We start from the raw sequence: 19,387 nt of genomic DNA, 5'->3' as shown, positions 1-19,387 counted from the left end.
GGGTTTGATAACAGATGGATGGAACTGTGCTGGTTAGATTAGTAGGGTCTGGGGTTTGATAACAGATGGATGGCGCTGTGCTGGTTAGATTAGTAGGTTCTGGGGTTTGATTACAGATTGATGGCGCTGTGCAAGATGTGTCTGACTTGGCAAAAATAACATCCTGATAGCACACATTTTATGATGCACCATAAAACAAGAAACTTCAACACCAACTGTAAATAAAAACTGTACAAAGCTCATCCAATTCAACAGGTCTAATCAATCTCCTGTCACAAAAACATGCTGTTCGTCAGTTTTTAAATGTTTACCTATACCTAATAGTCTTAATAAAGGCCTATTGTCTATTCCGACAACTAACCGGCACCACACCGCTCACCTCTAATTTCATCAGTTAATAGTTTAATAAAAGTAGCACCTGTCACTCAAGTTCACCTTAGCTGAATCTCTTTACACATTAACCCAGCAGGACAAAACTCAACTCAGAAACTAAAGCTCCTTAGGCACCACTATTAGCACACCACCACCACCTTTAACCAGATAAGATTTGTGGACTTTAGGTAGGTGTTACTTACAAAAATTATTGGAAACTTTACATTTTTTTTAAAAAGCTTTGTTATTGCACAAATTTTCTCACAGAAATAAGGTTGCACCGATTAAGTGTTATCAGCAGGTAACTAAATTAATGCAGCCGTTTCCATTTCTGTACTACACACATTTTACACAACAAATCACTACCAAAATAATATGTAGATTTACAAAGATCAACACATACATATACGCATAGGCCTACTGTAATAGTTTGTTACTGCAAACAAACAGTCAAATTAAACTTTTCCATCTTAAACCTCTGTGTGCGTGTGTGTGCGCGTGCTAGTGCACATGTAAATAAAAGTTGTGGAGACCTGATTGGTGCACTGTAGGAAAGGCTGGTTGGTTCGCTTCCCTGGCACGTTGGACGACGTAAGCTGCACTTGAGTTCCCAGGATGGTAGAGAGGACCGCAAACTGGAGCCCGCACTTAGCAGCGGTATGCCAGTGAGCTGGCAGAGATGTGGTGTGCGTTAATGGAGCTGGGGTTGGGGCAGGCCACAGGCTTGGGCCCTCTTGGCATTGCTGATGGCGCAGGGTGCGGAGTGTGTGCTGCTGTTTAGATTGGCAGATTGAGACTGGCAGGAACTGGACTTGATATGTTCTGGCTCTGTAGGATAAACGATAAAAAAACAATGTCTGACATTCAGAAAACTTTAATCTAAGTATTTGTGATGTACACAATGGCTCCAACTATTTACCTGTCTCAGTCTATACTGATTTTTTTATTCTATTTTAAAATGGGACTGGAATTTTATGGAACAAACTGTGCACATGTTTACAGCCTATATAAATCTAGGATCTATATAAAAGGATCAGTTTTAGACATCTTAAAGCTGTGGACAACAATTGAATCACGCATCAATAAACATTAAGCCACAGTGATTCTAAACACTACTGCTATGCTGGTGAAGACTAACAGACGCACATACTTCCTAAAGGTCTCAGTTCAGCAGCTTTAAAAAGAAAAGGCCTCTACAGCTACACAGTCAGGAACAGGCAGAGACCTAACACTGTTTCATCAGGAGAAATGCTTTAACTGACAGCTGGTCTGGCACATTCTTACAGAACAGTCAAGTGCTGCTTGTAGAGACAAGAAAAAACTTCTGGTCTGTGCTCAGCACTGCACAGAATAACTATTCATATTTTAGGCATAAACTTGCTGATATGATATATGATATATATCATATATGATATTATATATCATATATGATATATAATTCAATATAGTGCAATAGTGTAAGCATTATATTGCCATTGTTCAAATGTCATTTTAGGAACAAAATTAAAAATTACATAAGCCCATCGCAGGCCTAGCCAATCACAGTTTAGCAATGTGCTGAGTTTGAGGTAAAAGTTAAAAGAAGCAAACCAGTCTGCAAGATGTTCCTCAAAACTATTATATTTACTCCACTTACTGTGTTCTCAAAAGAACCCAAAACGACACATAAAAAAAAAAAAAAATGTAGCCTTACGACACCAGCCATATAATCCAAATCACTCGCAAGCAATTTTAACATTTGCAATTATAGTTAAATTACTGCTCTAAAGTGTGTATGGTGTTTGTATAGTTACCAAATTTATACCGAACTGCATACCTCGTTTCAAATTAAAAGCCCTGTCCAGTGATCAATTTCTGTGAACACCACTGGGAAAAAAAAAGTAGTAGAAACTCTGCATTGTGCTTTGCTGAGACGTTTTGTTGGTAAATAAATACTTATGAAACGCTTCATGATAGTCTTTCCTTTGACAACTATTCATTTAGGCTATTTAATTATTAATAATAATAATAAAAAAAATTTAAAAAAAACTTTCGTAGCATTAACATTTTAACATACTCTATTGCACTACAAGGCAAATGTACAGCCAGATTAATCAATTAATCTGCACCTTTTTAAAAAGGGAGTACTTAATTCTTTTGAATAAGGTTCCAGCTGTTGCAAGAAAATATGGAATGTGCTTAAAACTTGACATCTAAGATACATTTATTCTTGCAAGAGTAAAAGGAAATGTCGCCAGAGGAATGCAATCTTACGCTTTAAGAATTCCATTATTTGTGCTTACATTTACTACAGAATTAGTAGTTTACCCAAGCTAAAATCTATGTTTTTATCTTTAAGAATTATGTTGTACATGCTAGACATTATTCCTCGTTCTTTTAAATATAGCAACTGTGTAAAAATGTGCAGAAGCATGTTGTGTAAAAAATGTTTACACTTTACAAGCGTGCACAAACTTCTGCATAATACTGTATGTAAAAGATGGCAGAGAAATAAGGCAAAGCGAGGTTATCACTAACAGTCAGCTGTAACACACTGATAAAGCATTGAGGCAGCCCTCAGCTCAACACCATTTAGCCTGATCTGACCTGATACAGGGAAAAACTAAAAGGAAGGAATTGACAGATCACATTTTAGATTTTAAGTTGAGCAAACATTGAGGCTATAACTTTCAATGCCAAATTCTATTTGAAAGTTCATATTTACACAAATCCAGTGCACTGCAAAAACACAGCACTGCATAAACCGTACTGGCTTACTAACTGTAGTTATGTAAGATGTATGAGTATGTTTCAGCAATGCAAACTAGTGCTTTTTGTTGCTTAAAAAGAAAAAAAGCAGCACTTTTATATTACCTCAAAGAGTGAGCATGACTAACCTACTGCCTGACTCATTAACAACGACACTGCTGTCTAGCTTAGCATTTACCACACTATTTATAAACATACGCACAAACTACACTTCTATTTGGCTAATAGAAGCTCAAGAGGTTTCTAAGCTGCTTTTGGGGGAGACGTAAACAGAAAAAGCAGGGCATTACAGTGCCACAACGAATGATCAGAACCGTGAGCGCATGTCTACCTTCAAGTAAAGCAGGACTAAAGCAACACCAGTTTTCTCCTTCCTCTCCCAGCCTCAACCGTTGCTCCTACAGCCATGATCTGTACCTACATTCCTCTGGAGGATAATGGAGGAGCGGTGTCATCTTACTGCCAGAGCTCACGGCTGCAGGAGAGTGGTGGAACCCCTGAGAGCAGGGCTGCTGAAGGGGAGGAGAAACACAGAGCACAGCATTTCCGTTCAGAGTAAACAAAGCCAGCTACGCAGCACCTCCAGTGTTTACTTCCTGTCCGGAGACAGAGTGGAAGTAAGTCACTGACCGGCTAGAAACCTGAAACCCAATTTTAAAACTTGAACTGAGCAAACAACATAGAAAAGGTTTTAAGAGACCTGGAAAAAAAAAAAAAAACAGCTTTAGCTGATCTCATAAAGTAGATCAGCTAAAGCAGTGTCTGAATTTTTGTTCTTAAATTACCGTATTTTTCGGGCTATAAGGCGCACTTAAAATACTTATTTTTTCCCAAAAATCGTCATTGCGCCTTATAATGCAGTGCGCCTTGTGTATGGATTTTGCTTGTGTTCACTGACCTCGATTTTATGTGGTACACGGCGCTCTGTTGTGCAGAATTCCTCACCCACGCCAGAAAAAGATCCCCCTCTTGGGCTAGCGCGCGGTTACCTTTGACTGCCGTACTGCCTCTCGGCTGTGGCTCAGGGTAGCTAGTTTCCACTGTAGCTCCGTGGCCAGAACAAGGTGCCGGTAAACTTTCCTTTCCACCCGTTCTGGGGTAATAGCACAAACTGTTTCTTTTTAGCGCCCACTTCTAAGTAAAGTTAACCTCTTAACACGCGCTGGCCCACCGGCGGGCCAGAAATATTTCATAACTGGCTGTGTTTCTGAATAGTTATGAACAGTTACAGGTTCAATATAGACATCCAATATACCATTTTAAAGCTTAGAATCTCTGCTTTTGAGCTATTTAGCCTATTTAGCCTATTTAGCAGAATATCCTTTCAGAAAATAAACATTTAGGGCGAAATATGCCTTGGTTATGATTTTAATAATTCATAACTCTCATATTTGCGTTTATCGTTCGTCCATATTTCATCGAATGCGGTCATGTCATACACCATTCGAACCGTCTGGCTCTCCGGATTCCAGAACTGTGCTTTTACTGTAGGATGTATGTTTCATGAATTAGAGCTGCGTCAGAGCGCATGTTTCCAGTAATAAAAGGCTCTCCTTTTGTCCTGGGGTAACCTCCGGTCACTGCCGCCACCCCCCGAACACACACCCGCGCTCAGCCACAGGTCCTACCTTCAAAACGCGTCCAGACTAAAGAGAATCCATCAATCCAGTCTCCTGTAATCCACAGTTATATCCAAACAGCGCTGGAAATCACTTCATCCAGAAATGAAACTTATCCAATCTTTATCTCTGTTTTAAAACCGTTTTATTCACCGAATTCGGCACAACACGCTATTATAGTCAGAAGCCTCGCGGAGTAATGCGGTACTTGCTGTGCTTCAACATAATATTATGGTCTGTCGGAGCGTTGCGGCTACCGTTGTCAGGAGCGTCGCGGAGTAATACGTACTTGCTGTGCTTCAACATAATATTATGGTCTGTCGGAGCGTTGCGGCTACCGTTGTCAGGAGCGTCGCGGAGTAATACGTACTTGCTGTGCTTGTTGATTTATTGCTCAGAGATGTTGTTATTTTTCACAGATATTGTGAAGGATTTATTGCTCAGAGTTATTGTTACTGATATAAATAATGTTTCATTTAGTGCACCTTATAATCCAGTGCGCCTTGTGTATGGACTAACACTAAAAATAGACCGTTCACTCATCGTGCGCCTTATAATACGGTGCGCCTTATAGTCCGAAAAATACGGTAAGTGCTACCACTTAATTTGGACATGTATGATTTTAGCTATAATCAAATATTTAATGACGGGACAAAAGCTGAAACTCAGAAGTGCGAAAATGTAGACACATAATGCAATATACCTGCACAACCTAAACACTGCTTGGTTCAGTCAAACAATTGCAGAATTCATAATAATCATTACAGATACTTTACCAAGTACCCATGAAACAAGGAAAAAGAAATCTTATATTGAAAAAAAAGATGCACGAGTTGTCCCCCTGTCACAGGGGGACGTAGGGCCCTCGCACAACAGCGCAAATCGTACCGGGCCAAACAGAGAAACCGGTTAAAGTAATTTTGAGGTCTTATTGAGTGTGCCAATTTTCAAGAGTTTTCTATCCTGTTAAACATGTGAAATATCCATTTAAAATACAGGTGGCGCTATGGCGCTGTTAAAATACATGTATTTGAAATTCTAATTCTACATCAAACAACAGCCTTAGATAAACAGGCTGGTCAAATTTTGTGAGTTTTTCTCCGTTATAACCTCCTCAAAACACCTGGCATTACCTAGGTTTTCACCTCCTGTTTTGATGTGGGATCTCAAAAATTCAACCATCTGCCATTTCGTCCTCGTTTGAGATATCGACTATTGCTTCACAATTTATCATCAGATATGTTCAATGTTTATTTTTACCAAATACCAAGAGAATTCATCAAATTTGCTAGGAGTAGTTTGACAATGTACACAAAAAATGTGTGTAAAATGCAGATATTTCAAAATGGCCGACTTTCTGTTGGGCGGAGTCAGTCCTACCAATGCTGAAAATGTGTGTAATGATGTCTTTTGTGTTTTTGCCAAGTTTCATGAATTTTCAATAATCTGTTTTCTGACCATGTCATGGTTTCACTTTGGTTTAGTGTTGCGTCTCTAGTGACTCAATTGCTCGCCATTGGGTCACCGTTTTACCGATCAACTAATCCTTTGGCAATTATCATCAAATATGTCTGTTGTTCATTTACAGCGAAATAAGAGGTAATCTGACAAAGACTTTAGGAGCAGTTTAAATTAGTTTGTGAAAAATGTGTAAAAATATTACAAATTCCAATATGGCCGACTTCCTGTTGGGCGGAGCTAATACAAGCCAATTGCAAATATGTGCAGGGTCATACTATCTACGATCCTACCAAAATTTGAGAAGATTAGACAAATTTTGACACATCCACAGCTAATTTATTAAACAAACGAATTAGGGGGCGCTGTAGAGTCTGCTAGCTATACATGAAAAAATTGTCAAAATATTTGTAAACTGTTTTTAGGTCTTATGCAATCTTTCAATTTTCAAGAGGTTTTGAGCATTCCCGTAATGTCAAATATGCATTGAAACCTAGGTGGCGCTATAGAGCCAATGAAATACGTATACAAGAAATTTTAATTTCAGATGAAAGTACTGCTTATTTCAAGCAGGCCTGTAAATTTTCGAGAGTTTTCAACCTTTTTAACCTCCTCAAACACCTACTAACACCAGAATGTATTCACTTCCTGTTTTAATGGGGCATCTCAAGCAGTTCAACTGTCCGCCATTTCGTCCTCGTTTAAGATATCGACTATTCCTTCGCAATTTATCATCACGGATGGTAGTAGTTTTTTGCTGACAAATATCAAGAGTATTCAACAAATTCCCTAGGAGGAGTTCGACAAAGTATGCAAAAAATGTGTGTAAAATGCACATATTTCAAAATGGCCGACTTCCTGTTGGGTGGAGTCAATCATTCCAATACTAAAAACGTGTCTTATGATGTCTCTTGTGTTTTTACCAAGTTTCATGATTTTTCAATCATCTGTTTTATGACCGTGTCATGGTTTCACTTTGGTCTAGTGTTGCGTCTCCATTAAATTAATTGTCCGCCATTACGTCATCGTTTCAGCTATCGACTATTCCTTCGCAATTTATCACCATGTATGTCTGGAGCCTATCCACACCAAATTTAGAGGTAATATGACAAAGACTCTAGGAGGAGTTTGAATTAGTTAGTGAAAAATGTGTAAAAATTCCACAAATTTCAAAATGGCCGACTTCCTGTTGGGCAGAGCTAGTACAAGCCAATGGGTAATATGTGCGGGATGATAGTTTCTATGTTGTTGCCAAAAATCGAGAATATTGGAGAAATTTTGAGACAGCTACAGCTAATTTAATGGCCTAAACAAAATAGGGGGCGCTGTAGAGTCCTCTAGCTACACATGAGAAAAACAACAAAATATTCCTAAATCATTTCAAAGACTTATTGAATCTGCCAATTATCAAGAGGCTGAGAGCTTTTCATAAATATGATATAAAATAGGTGGCGCTAGAGAGCTGATGAAAGACGAATTTACGAAATTCCAACTTACGGTCAAAGTATGGCCTAAGCCAAATAGCTCTGTAAAATTTTAGGAGTTTTCAAACATCCTAACCCCTCCGAAACCCAGCGGGAAACTTTTTATTTTGCAACTTCCTGTCAAAATGGCCGACTTCCTGTTGGGCGGAGTCAAATAAAACCTAGTGATTCTTGTTGTTTATGAGGAGGTCAATGAGCATACCAAAGTTGGTGCACGTTGGACAAACTTCATCCCGGCCACTGCCGACGTTTGGGGGCGCTATAGAGCTCCTGAACAACGCCAAAGTCCAGCCTCTATGGAACTTTAAAATTTTCGCCGAGCTTGAGGTCTGTGCCAAAATGCGTGAGTTTTCGAGTATCGGAAATGCCTCAAAAATGGATGCAAAGAGGCAGAATAATAATAATAATAACGACGGGCCAAACCGAGAAACCGGTGAAAGTAATTTTGAGGTCTTATTAAGTGTGGTAATTTTCAAGAGTTTTCTATCCTGCCAAAAATGTGAAATACCCATTTAAAATACAGGTGGCGCTATAGAGCTGTTAAAACACATATATTTGAAATTCTAATTCTAGATCAAACAACAGCCTCAGATAAGCAGGCCGGTCAAAGATTGTGAGCTTTTCTCTCTTATAACGTCCTCAAAACTCCTAGCATTACCTATGTGTCAACCTCCAGTTTTGATGTGGCATCTCAAACATTCAACCGTCCGCCATTCCCTCCTCGTTTAAGATATCGACTATTTCTTCACAATTTATCATCAGATATGTTCAATGTTTATTTTTACCAAATACCAAGAGAATTCAACAAAATTTCTAGGAGTAGTTTGACAACATACGCAAAAAAATTTGTAAAATGCAGATATTTCAAAATGGCCGACTTCCTGTTGGGCGGAGTCAGTCCTACCAATGCTGAAAATGTGTGTAATGATGTCTTTTGTGTTTTTGCCAAGTTTCATGAATTTTCAATAATCTGTTTTCTGACCGTGTCATGGTTTCACATTGGTTTAGTGTTGCGTCTCTAGTGAATCAATTGCTCGCCATTGGGTCACCGTTTTACCGATCAACTAATCCTTTGGCAGTTATCATCAAATATGTCTGTTGTTCATTTACAGCGAAATAAGAGGTAATCTGACAAAGACTTTAGGAGCAGTTTAAATGAGTTTGTGAAAAATGTGTAAAAATATTACAAATTCCAATATGGCCGACTTCCTGTGGGGCGGAGCTAATACAAGCCAATTGCAAATATGTGCAGGGTCATACTATCTACGATCCTACCAAAATTTGAGAAGATTAGACAAATTTTGACACATCCACAGCTAATTTATTAAACGAACAAATTAGGGGGCGCTGTAGAGTCCGCTAGCTATACATGAAAAAATTGTCAAAATATTTGTAAAGTGTTTTTAGGTCTTATGCAATCTGTCAATTTTCAAGAGGTTTTGAGCATTCCCGTAATGTCAAATATGCATTGAAACCTAGGTGGCGCTATAGAGCCAATGAAATACGTATATATGAAATTTTAATTTCAGATCAAAGTACTGCTTAAATCAAGCAGGCCTGTAAATTTTTGAGAGTTTTTAACCTTTTTAACCTCCTCAAACACCTACTAACACCAGAATGTATTCACTTCCTGTTTTAACGGGGCATCTCAAGCAATTCAACTGTCCGCCATTTCGTCCTCATTTAAGATATCGACTATTCCTTCGCAATTTATCATCAGGTGTGTTAGTAGTTTATTACTGACAAATATCAAGAGTATTCAACAAATTCCCTAGGAGGAGTTCGACAAAGTATGCAAAAAATGTGTGTAAAATGCACATATTTCAAAATGGCCGACTTCCTGTTGGGCGGAGTCAATCATTCCAATACTAAAAACGTGTCTTATGATGTCTCTTGTGTTTTTACCAAGTTTCATGATTTTTCAATAATCTGTTTTATGACTGTGTCATGGTTTCACTTTGGTCTAGTGTTGCGTCTCCATTAAATTAATTGCCTGCCATTACGTCATCGTTTCAGCTATCGACTATTCCTTCGCAATTTATCACCATGTATGTCTGGGGACTATCCACTGACAATTTAGAGGTAATCTGACAAAGACTCTAGGAGGAGTTCGAATGAGTTTGTGAAAAATATGTAAAAATTCCACAAATTCCAAAATGGCCGACTTCCTGTTGGGCGGAGCTAATACCAGCCAATGGGTAATATGTGCGGGATGATAGTTTCTATGTTGTTGCCAAAAATCGAGAATATTGGAGAAATTTTGAGACAGCTACAGCTAATTTAATGGCCTAAACAAAATAGGGGGCGCTGTAGAGTCATCTAGCTACACATGAGAAAAACGACAAAATATTCCTAAATCATTTCAAAGACTTATTGAATCTGCCAATTATCAAGAGGCTGAGAGCTTTTCATAAATATGATATAAAATAGGTGGCGCTAGAGAGCTGATGAAAGACGAATTTACGAAATTCCAATTTAAGGTCAAAGTATGGCCTAAGCCAAATAGCTCTGTAAAATTTTAGGAGTTTTCAAACATCCTAACCCCTCCGAAACCCAGCGGGAAACTTTTTATTTTGCAACTTCCTGTCAAAATGGCCGACTTCCTGTTGGGCGGAGTCAAATAAAACCTAGTGATTCTTGTTGTTTATGAGGAGGTCAATGAGCGTACCAAAGTTGGTGCACGTTGGACAAACTTCATCCCGGCCACTGCCGACGTTTGGGGGCGCTATAGAGCTCCTGAACAACGCCAAAGTCCAGCCTCTATGGAACTTTAAAATTTTCGCCGAGCTTGAGGTCTGTGCCAAAATGCGTGAGTTTTCGAGTATCGGAAATGCCTCAAAAATGGACGCAAAGAGGCAGAATAATAATAATAATAATAACGAGTTGTCCCCCTGTCACAGGGGGACGTAGGGCCCTCGCACAACAGCGCAAATCGTACCGGGCCAAACCGAGAAACCGGTGAAAGTAATTTTGAGGTCTTATTAAGTGTGGTAATTTTCAAGAGTTTTCTATCCTGCCAAAAATGTGAAATACCCATTTAAAATACAGGTGGCGCTATAGAGCTGTTAAAACACATATATTTGAAATTCTAATTCTAGATCAAACAACAGCCTCAGATAAGCAGGCCGGTCAAAGTTTGTGAGCTTTTCTCTCTTATAACGTCCTCAAAACTCCTAGCATTACCTATGTGTCAACCTCCAGTTTTGATGTGGCATCTCAAACATTCAACCGTCCGCCATTCCCTCCTCGTTTAAGGTATCGACTATTTCTTCACAATTTATCATCAGATATGTTCAATGTTTATTTTTACCAAATACCAAGAGAATTCAACAAAATTTCTAGAAGTAGTTTGACAACATACGCAAAAAATGTATGTAAAATTCAGATATTTCAAAATGGCCGACTTCCTGTTGGGCGGAGTCAGTCCTACTAATGCTGAAAATGTGTGTAATGATGTCTTTTGTGTTTTCGCCAAGTTTCATGAATTTTCAATAATCTGTTTTCTGACCGTGTCATGGTTTCACATTGGTTTAGTGTTGCGTCTCTAGTGAATCAATTGCTCGCCATTGGGTCACCGTTTTACCGATCAACTAATCCTTTGGCAGTTATCATCAAATATGTCTGTTGTTCATTTACAGCGAAATAAGAGGTAATCTGACAAAGACTTTAGGAGCAGTTTAAACGAGTTTGTGAAAAATGTGTAAAAATATTACAAATTCCAATATGGCCGACTTCCTGTGGGGCGGAGCTAATACAAGCCAATTGCAAATATGTGCAGGGTCATACTATCTACGATCCTACCAAAATTTGAGAAGATTAGACAAATTTTGACACATCCACAGCTAATTTATTAAACGAACCAATTAGGGGGCGCTGTAGAGTCCGCTAGCTATACATGAAAAAATTGTCAAAATATTTGTAAAGTGTTTTTAGGTTTTATGCAATCTGTCAATTTTCAAGAGGTTTTGAGCATTCCCGTAATGTCAAATATGCATTGAAACCTAGGTGGCGCTATAGAGCCAATGAAATACGTATATATGAAATTTTAATTTCAGATCAAAGTACTGCTTAAATCAAGCAGGCCTGTAAATTTTTGAGAGTTTTTAACCTTTTTAACCTCCTCAAACACCTACTAACACCAGAATGTATTCACTTCCTGTTTTAACGGGGCATCTCAAGCAATTCAACTGTCCGCCATTTCGTCCTCGTTTAAGATATCGACTATTCCTTCGCAATTTATCATCAGGTGTGTTAGTAGTTTATTACTGACAAATATCAAGAGTATTCAACAAATTCCCTAGGAGGAGTTCGACAAAGTATGCAAAAAATGTGTGTAAAATGCACATATTTCAAAATGGCCGACTTCCTGTTGGGCGGAGTCAATCTTACCAATGCTAAAAACGTGTCTTATGATGTGTCTTGTGTTTTTGCCAAGTTTCATGAATTTTCAATCATCTGTGTTATGACCGTGTCATGGTTTCACTTTTGTTTAGTGTTGCTTCTCCATTAAATTAATTGCCTGCCATTACGTCATCGTTTCAGCTATCGACTATTCCTTCGCAATTTATCACCATGTATGTCTGGGGACTATCCACTGACAATTTAGAGGTAATCTGACAAAGACTCTAGGAGGAGTTCGAATGAGTTTGTGAAAAATATGTAAAAATTCCACAAATTCCAAAATGGCCGACTTCCTGTTGGGCGGAGCTAATGCATTCCGATTGCTAATATGTGCAGAATCATATTGTCTATGTTTCTGTCAAAAATCGAGAATATCTGAGAATTTTTGAGAAGGCCACGGCTAATTTATTAGCCGAACCAAATAGGGGGCGCTGTAGAGTCATCTAGCTACACACGAAAAAAATGACAATATATATCTAAGTCACTTCGAGGCCTTATTGAATCTGCCAATTATCAAGAGGCTGAGCGCTTTCCAAAAATGTCATACGAAATAGGTGGCGCTAGAGAGCTGATGAAACACGAATATACAAAATTTTAATTTACAGTGAAAGTTTGGCCTAAGCCAAATAGCTCTGTAAAATTTTAGGAGTTTTCAAACATCCTAACCACTCCGAAACCCAGCGGGAAACTTTTTATTTTGCAACTTCCTGTCAAAATGGCCGACTTCCTGTTGGGCGGAGTCAAATAAAACCAAGTGATTCTTGTTCTTTATGAAGAGGTCAATGAGTGTACCAAAGTTGGTGCACATTGGACAAACTTTATCCCAGCCAATGCCGACGTTTGGGGGCGCTATGGAGCTCCTGAACCACGCCCATGTCAATGCTCTATGGAACTTTTACATTTTCACCAAGTTTGAGGCCTGTGCCAAAATACGTGAGTTTTCCCATATCAGAAATGCCTCAAAAATGAGCGAAAGGGTCAAGAAGCGTAATAATAATAATAATAATAATAATAATAATAATAAACGGACCAAAAACAATAGGGCTTTGCACCTCCGGTGCAGGCTTCGCCTGCGCCTTCGGTGCTCGGGCCCTAATAATAAACGGACCAAAAACAATAGGGCTTTGCACCTCCGGTGCAGGCTTCGCCTGCGCCTTCGGTGCTCGGGCCCTAATTAAGATCCATCAATAATCGGTTTATAATCGCATTGCAGACTCCTGAATCGTAATCAAATCGACACATTAGGTGCCTATAAATTTCCACCCCATTAGTCAAATTGTATTTACAGGGTTGGGCGGTATGACGGTATTTCGGTATACCACAGTTTTTAAATATGGTGACGGTATTAAAATAGTGACGGTATATTAACCACGTGACGTTCCAAATCTGTACTTTGAAAAACAGGACGTTTAAGACATTCTGCGCATCCACAATGAAAGAGCAGTGGGAGGGGTAAGCAGTTGGAGCTCACTGACTGGTTATGGGTTAGGGATTCTCACTGAGGAGATCATACAGCAAAAACTCAAACTCTACAGGTTTCACTAATTTTCACCGAAATTATCGCCACAAATAGCCACATTTGTGCTGGAGTGGCAATAAAACCCCAACAACCAACCACCGAAATGATCAGATTTATCAGTTTATCCTGCAGCGTGGGGTGTTCGGTGTGAGTTACTTACAGGTAAAGTTACACAGCTGCTTCTCAAATATTCCTCATCCTGTTTCTCTACTTTCTCTCCTTTTTTTATCTCCTTTGCGCACATATTTTAATCCCATACAGAATTCTGCAGTTTCCTCAGGGTTTTCTGTCGTTATTTTGCGGCTAGCTCGAGCACTGTAAATATAAGTAATTCCGAGGACCGCTCTGCGCGCTGAAGCTCGTTGTCGAAATCTAACCCCGCAGAATCCGGCTCCGCTTTGGGAGCAGAAACGGCACAACACCACCCGCTGTTAAACTGTTGTAGTTGAAACAGCGCTTATAAATAAATTAACAAACACGAAAATGAGGGTATTCAATCTGCAATTTCAGTTCGTTTTAGTTTTTTCTTTAAATTACCATTTTTATTAGTTTCAGTTAAGGAGAACTTTCACTTTCAGTTTTCTTTATTTCGTTCGTTTTCGTTTAAAATAATACTTTGTTACTTAGGTGTATGGTGTTAATCAGGCCATAAATTTATATAAAATAAAAAAAGAGATATAAAAATTAGATGACTACATAGACTATTTCCTGGAGCCTGGACTCCACCCGAGATTTTCTATTACTTTCCTCGGGCCGGTCGGGTCCGGGCAGAGCAATAAAAATCAATGTATCCTGCTGTTTAAAAGAATGGAAAATTAATAACAGTAATAATATAGTTCTGCATACTAGAGTTTAGATTGTCTGCCTGAACCTGAGCGTGAACGCGAGCTCATCCGCGCGCTTAAAGCTCCGCAGGTGGATTAATGGGTGCGCACTTCGCGCTTCTTCTCCTGCCTACGGGCTGCATGACCTGCAGTCTCTCAGCCTGCCAGTCAAACTACAGTGTCAGCAGATAGATCGCGTGTGTTTTTCTACAGGACAAACCATTCAAACATGCGAATGAGCTCTCCACACCGATTTAAAAAAAAATCACACAGTGTCTGTCTGGCTTAAAATAGTTAGATACAGCTATTAAATGAGTAAATCAACATTCATTGAAAGACCAGTGAGTATTTCTGTATGCTAAATAAGATAGAAGGCAGCAACAAGCTAAGCTAATAACAGCATTTAATAAAAAACTGAAAAATAGATATGAAATGAAAAAAATAACTAACTAAACTAAGCTCAAAATGCTAAAGGAAATATAATCTAACAAATTCTAAAAAATCAAAACGAAATAGTGTACACACAGATACAAAATAAAATATACATAAAAAAATAAATTGTAAAGAATTATCATCAGATTCCTTTTCAAGTTCGGTCAAGAGGCTTTTATTTTCATTACATCTGAGTACAGGTACACAGTGTAACGAAATTACAATCCTTCAGAACGTGCAAAATAGAACAATAGACAACAAAGTGCAAGAGTGTAACAATAGTGCAACATAAAACTATAGCGCTACAATGAATTATAATAAATACAAAAGACAACACAATTTAACAGACAGGACAGGGCAGTACAGATACGGTACAAATAAATGTTCTAATAAAGAAAAGTTGCAGAGATATGTAATTTACTGTAACATATAGAACTTACATAATCACAGCAGTTACTGAGGTAGAGAGTTTATAGTTTTTTGGAATGAAGCAGCAAATATTGCTGATAGGGATAACGACATTTCTGTTCCTGTGTGTGTACAGTGATGAGTGGTAATGCTGGGCGATTTTCACGTTCATTCGAATTACTATTTAATGCGATTTTGAAAATAAGAGTAATCTTATTTTACATAGACATTTTTGCCAAACACTCACACAAAGCAATCCAGACTGTTCTCATACAGAGTTCCCCAATGGTGGAACAAACTACCTTCCACTACCAGATCAGGAGAATCTCTCGCTATCTTTAAGAAACTCCTGAAGACAGAGCTCTTCAAAGAGCACTTCCTCTCCTAACACCTCTAACAAACTAACTAATTCTAACCTCATCTCCTTCTTCCTCTTCTCTACTCCTCTATCCCATTATTTCCCTCTGACCTCCTTAAGGCCCCATCTATAGATGCTTTATTTTTAACTTCTATTATTTTTGTACTTAACCTCTTCTATTATTTGCACTTCAATATTGTAAGTCGCTTTGGACAAAAGCGTCTGCCAAATGTAATGTAATGTAATGTAATGTAAATGTTTTAAATCTAAAATTTTCAAAAGACCCTACAGAAGTGTTTATCCGTCTTGCCAGTGCCTCTTACAGACCAACGTGCGCTTATTTTTCTCTGTTTCTAGTTGCGCTTTGCCTCTTAGATGCCCCGGAAAAGCTAGGCTTTAACTGTTCTGAGATCCAGCACGTTAGCTCCACGTGTTGGAACGTCCAGATGCTGGTGAAAGCTTGGCAACAGAGCCTTCAGGTTTCTGAGATTAATATCACCAGCAACAAAAAATCAGGGTGTGAGTTCTGGAGTTTGGTGATAGCAGAACAGAGCCCTGCACCAGGTCTGGTACCCACGGACACAGGCAAATAAATGCTGAAACGGGTGAGTTTTACAAATACAGGAATTTTATGGGTGTGTATGCGGGCGGGTAAGTTAAATACGGGTGGTAGCACGTGAATAAAGTTAAACATAAGAATACAATTGCGCAAAGTGTCCTCTCAATCCCCGCATCCATCCAGTGAGAGATTTTTCCTACCGACAAAAAAAAAAAAAAAACGAAATCTTGAAACAAAAACAATGTCTCATGTTACCAATAGCTTGGCACTTATTTCCTATTAAAGCCTCATTGGCACTATGTTGTTTTTTTCACAGGCGCATTGAAAATTAAAGTGCGCTATATGGGAATACTTTCGATTTGTGTGATTTTTCACGGGCACAGGTGGGTAACGGGTAGAATATCAACTGGTCCGGGCAGGTATGACATTTAAAACGAGGTATTAATATCTTAAAAAGTGCACAAGAAACTTATTAAAACCTCTGTTTTCATCCTATAACGCAAGCTTCAGCTCCGTGCGCCTCCACTACTCCTGGCGCCGGCTGCTACGCTATATAGAGTCCGCATAGTGTAGCAGCCGGTGCCAGGAGTAATAGTGGCGCTGAAGCTCGCGTTATGGGATGTAAACAGTGTACTTTATTAAGCGTCTTGTGCACTTAAGTTATTTATACCTCGTTTTAAATGGCAGGGCTCTCCGGAATCTAGCAAGGAGGTGTGGAACTACTTTGAGCCTAGATAACGGTCGAAAAAGCGATTTATCAGGGCAACATGTGTCTGAAGGGTGTTTGGACAAACTGTTGATTTTGGATCTGGATTTTCCTAACAAAAGGTATGTTTTGAGTTCATTCACTCCCTATGTCTTTCGCTTCCGCACTACCGGGTCACAATGGCCACGTCACAACACATGTAAGTGCATTTTATAAGTGCAAACACAATGGACGATATCACGATTATTAAAATGATTGAGATCGTGTCCATTTATTGAACGATAAGCCAATAATGTAATTATTGTGACAGGCCTATAAAGAAGTGATAAATCAGTAAATTTGATTTTTTAGATATAATTGTGTAGTATCCTTAGCAGACTGGAGCACAGATGACAATTTAATGCTCATTACAACCAGAAGAGACTTGACTTGGACTCGTGCCTAAAGGCTTGTGAACATCTGTAGAGTGCATAAAATCGAAGAGTTTACTCAGACTATTGGGGAAAGCTAGAACCGGAATTAATTGATTTGAATTGAAGGAAAGCTCTGCATGTAAACATAGCTACTGTTCCTTTGTCCCAGATTGTGGTTTGTGCTCTCTTTCACACCTGCCAATTTGGTTTGGACCAAAAAAAAAGTCAAAGTTTGGACCAAACAAGGTTGTCTACTAAACAATTGCTCATGTAAATTGCTTGTTCTCCGAGCATGCAGCCAAACCATGAGCACACATTCTTGACAGGAATACGATCAGGGCTCTGAGAGGGCCACTCCAGAACCCTGATTTTGGTGTCTTTTAAAAGATTTTTGACCAACTTTGATTTATGCGTCAGGTTAGAAGACCTAGAAACCTAACCCATCAAAATTTCCACATAATCCCAAACAAGGTTTCCTGTGCCTGAAGCAGCAAACACCCCCACACTATTCTGCTTCCACTAGTATGCTTTACTATGGGGAGAGCATTTATATTATTCCAAACATCGCCCCTCATACGCCAATTAAAAGCAGCATACATATGACCAAACATCTCAAGTTTGTTTTTTATGAAACCAAAGGACAGACTTCCAAAGGCCACCATTACGTTTCATATTGTCTCTGGCAAAGTTCATTCAGGCATTGATGTGCTGCTGTGAAAGCAACAGGGTTTTTCTTGGACCAGAAGGGGGAAAATGCTAACTTGTTTCCTAAACTCTAGAAGGATCTATTAACACTGAGTGAGAGAAGATTTTTTGTCACTAATGTTACCTTTTCCACAACTGTGGCATGTTATGTAACTACTTTTCTAGTGCAATCAAGGTGAATTTTAAGATGAAACGGTGAAAAGTTAGAAAGAAAAACTGAGACGATGCTAATGAGTCAGATCATATTTACTTACACATCTTGTTTAACTAGTGTACCTGGCATTAGTAACTTGGTGTGAAAAAGAAACTTGTATTTAATATCTTTTTTTTTTTTAAACTACACATCTTAAAACTGCTATTCTGAACCTGCTGGCTGCAGCAGACTCTGCAGTTTCGCAGATGGATTGTGTGACATGCAAAAATCAACCTAGGGTTTAGTGCTGGGCAGTATAACCAAAAATGTATCACAGTTTCAGTTTATTTCGCAGTATTTTTAGGGTTCAAGCACCGAAGGTGCGTAGAACCCTATTGTTTTTGCTAAGATTTTTCTTCTTATTATTAGGGTTCAAGCACCGAAGGTGCGTAGAACCCTATTGTTTTTGCTAAGATTTTTCTTCTTATTATTATTATTATTATTATTATTCTTTTTCTCCTGTAAAAACAGTTGTGCAGCCTAAACCGTAAGTCATAGAGAAATGAAACTTGGTAGGTAGATGTAGGATCAGTGCATCTCGGTGGACAACAAAAATGGCACCGATTGGTCAAGTGGTGGCGCTATAAACAAGGAAATTCATTTTTCACAATTTTCTCAATAACTCAAAAACCATAAGACCTACATTCAAAATTCTTTTTTTGATGGATTCCTTGGGTCAATACCAACAACTTTCCAATTTGGACCATGCACTTCCGTCTATATAGATTTTGTGCTAATTTGCATAATATGCAAAACCTACTTTTGCAAACTAGTCCTAGGAATTTTGACCAATCCTGGCATGTTTGGTATCAAAACACTCGTGAGAGCATGCGCTTCAATATTCATTAAGAAAAAGTTGAAATATGTAAACAATATGGCCGCCATATGCAAATTAGTCCTTCCGGATATATGCCCCATTCACTTCAAGAGGTAAATTTGGAGCACTGTTTCTCAGCAACCGTGCAACCTAGCAAGTTGAAACTTTGCATGCAGAATCTATCATACAGCCTCTAAAGGATGTTCAAAGGGCAACTTAATCAATCAACATGGCTGAACACCATCAGCCAATCAGCATTCAGCAGACATTTTGGCAGGCTGAATGTTGCCCAATCTGGATGATATTTGGCAGTTATGTTCAGGTGGAGACACTGTAGTGACCTGCAAAGTGCTGAAACAATCCGCCCACTG

General features: G+C 38.8%; 1 protein-coding gene across 10 annotated transcripts in view; it reads right to left on the bottom strand.

Annotated features, from left to right (window-relative positions):
* The window catches only part of LOC103042767 (trinucleotide repeat containing adaptor 6A), a 59,542-nt gene that overhangs the window by 30,886 nt on the left and 9,269 nt on the right, over positions 1–19,387 (bottom strand). For 5 of the 10 annotated variants that reach the window (XM_049468019.1, XM_049468020.1, XM_049468014.1 and 2 more), the window contains one exon: positions 906–1,200. The exons of 2 other annotated variants lie outside the window; for them this stretch is intronic. The gene's annotated coding sequence lies outside the window, so the exon portion shown is untranslated. Of the gene's footprint in view, positions 1–905; positions 1,201–3,451; positions 3,633–19,387 lie in introns of all 10 variants that reach the window. 3 more of the 10 variants (XM_049468015.1, XM_049468021.1, XM_049468017.1) reach the window with 2 other exon arrangements.

This window comes from Astyanax mexicanus, chromosome 19, assembly GCF_023375975.1.
Source record: "Astyanax mexicanus isolate ESR-SI-001 chromosome 19, AstMex3_surface, whole genome shotgun sequence".
In the NCBI taxonomy this organism is placed as follows: domain Eukaryota; kingdom Metazoa; phylum Chordata; class Actinopteri; order Characiformes; family Acestrorhamphidae; genus Astyanax; species Astyanax mexicanus.
This window is presented reverse-complemented; position numbering and strand designations above follow the sequence as displayed.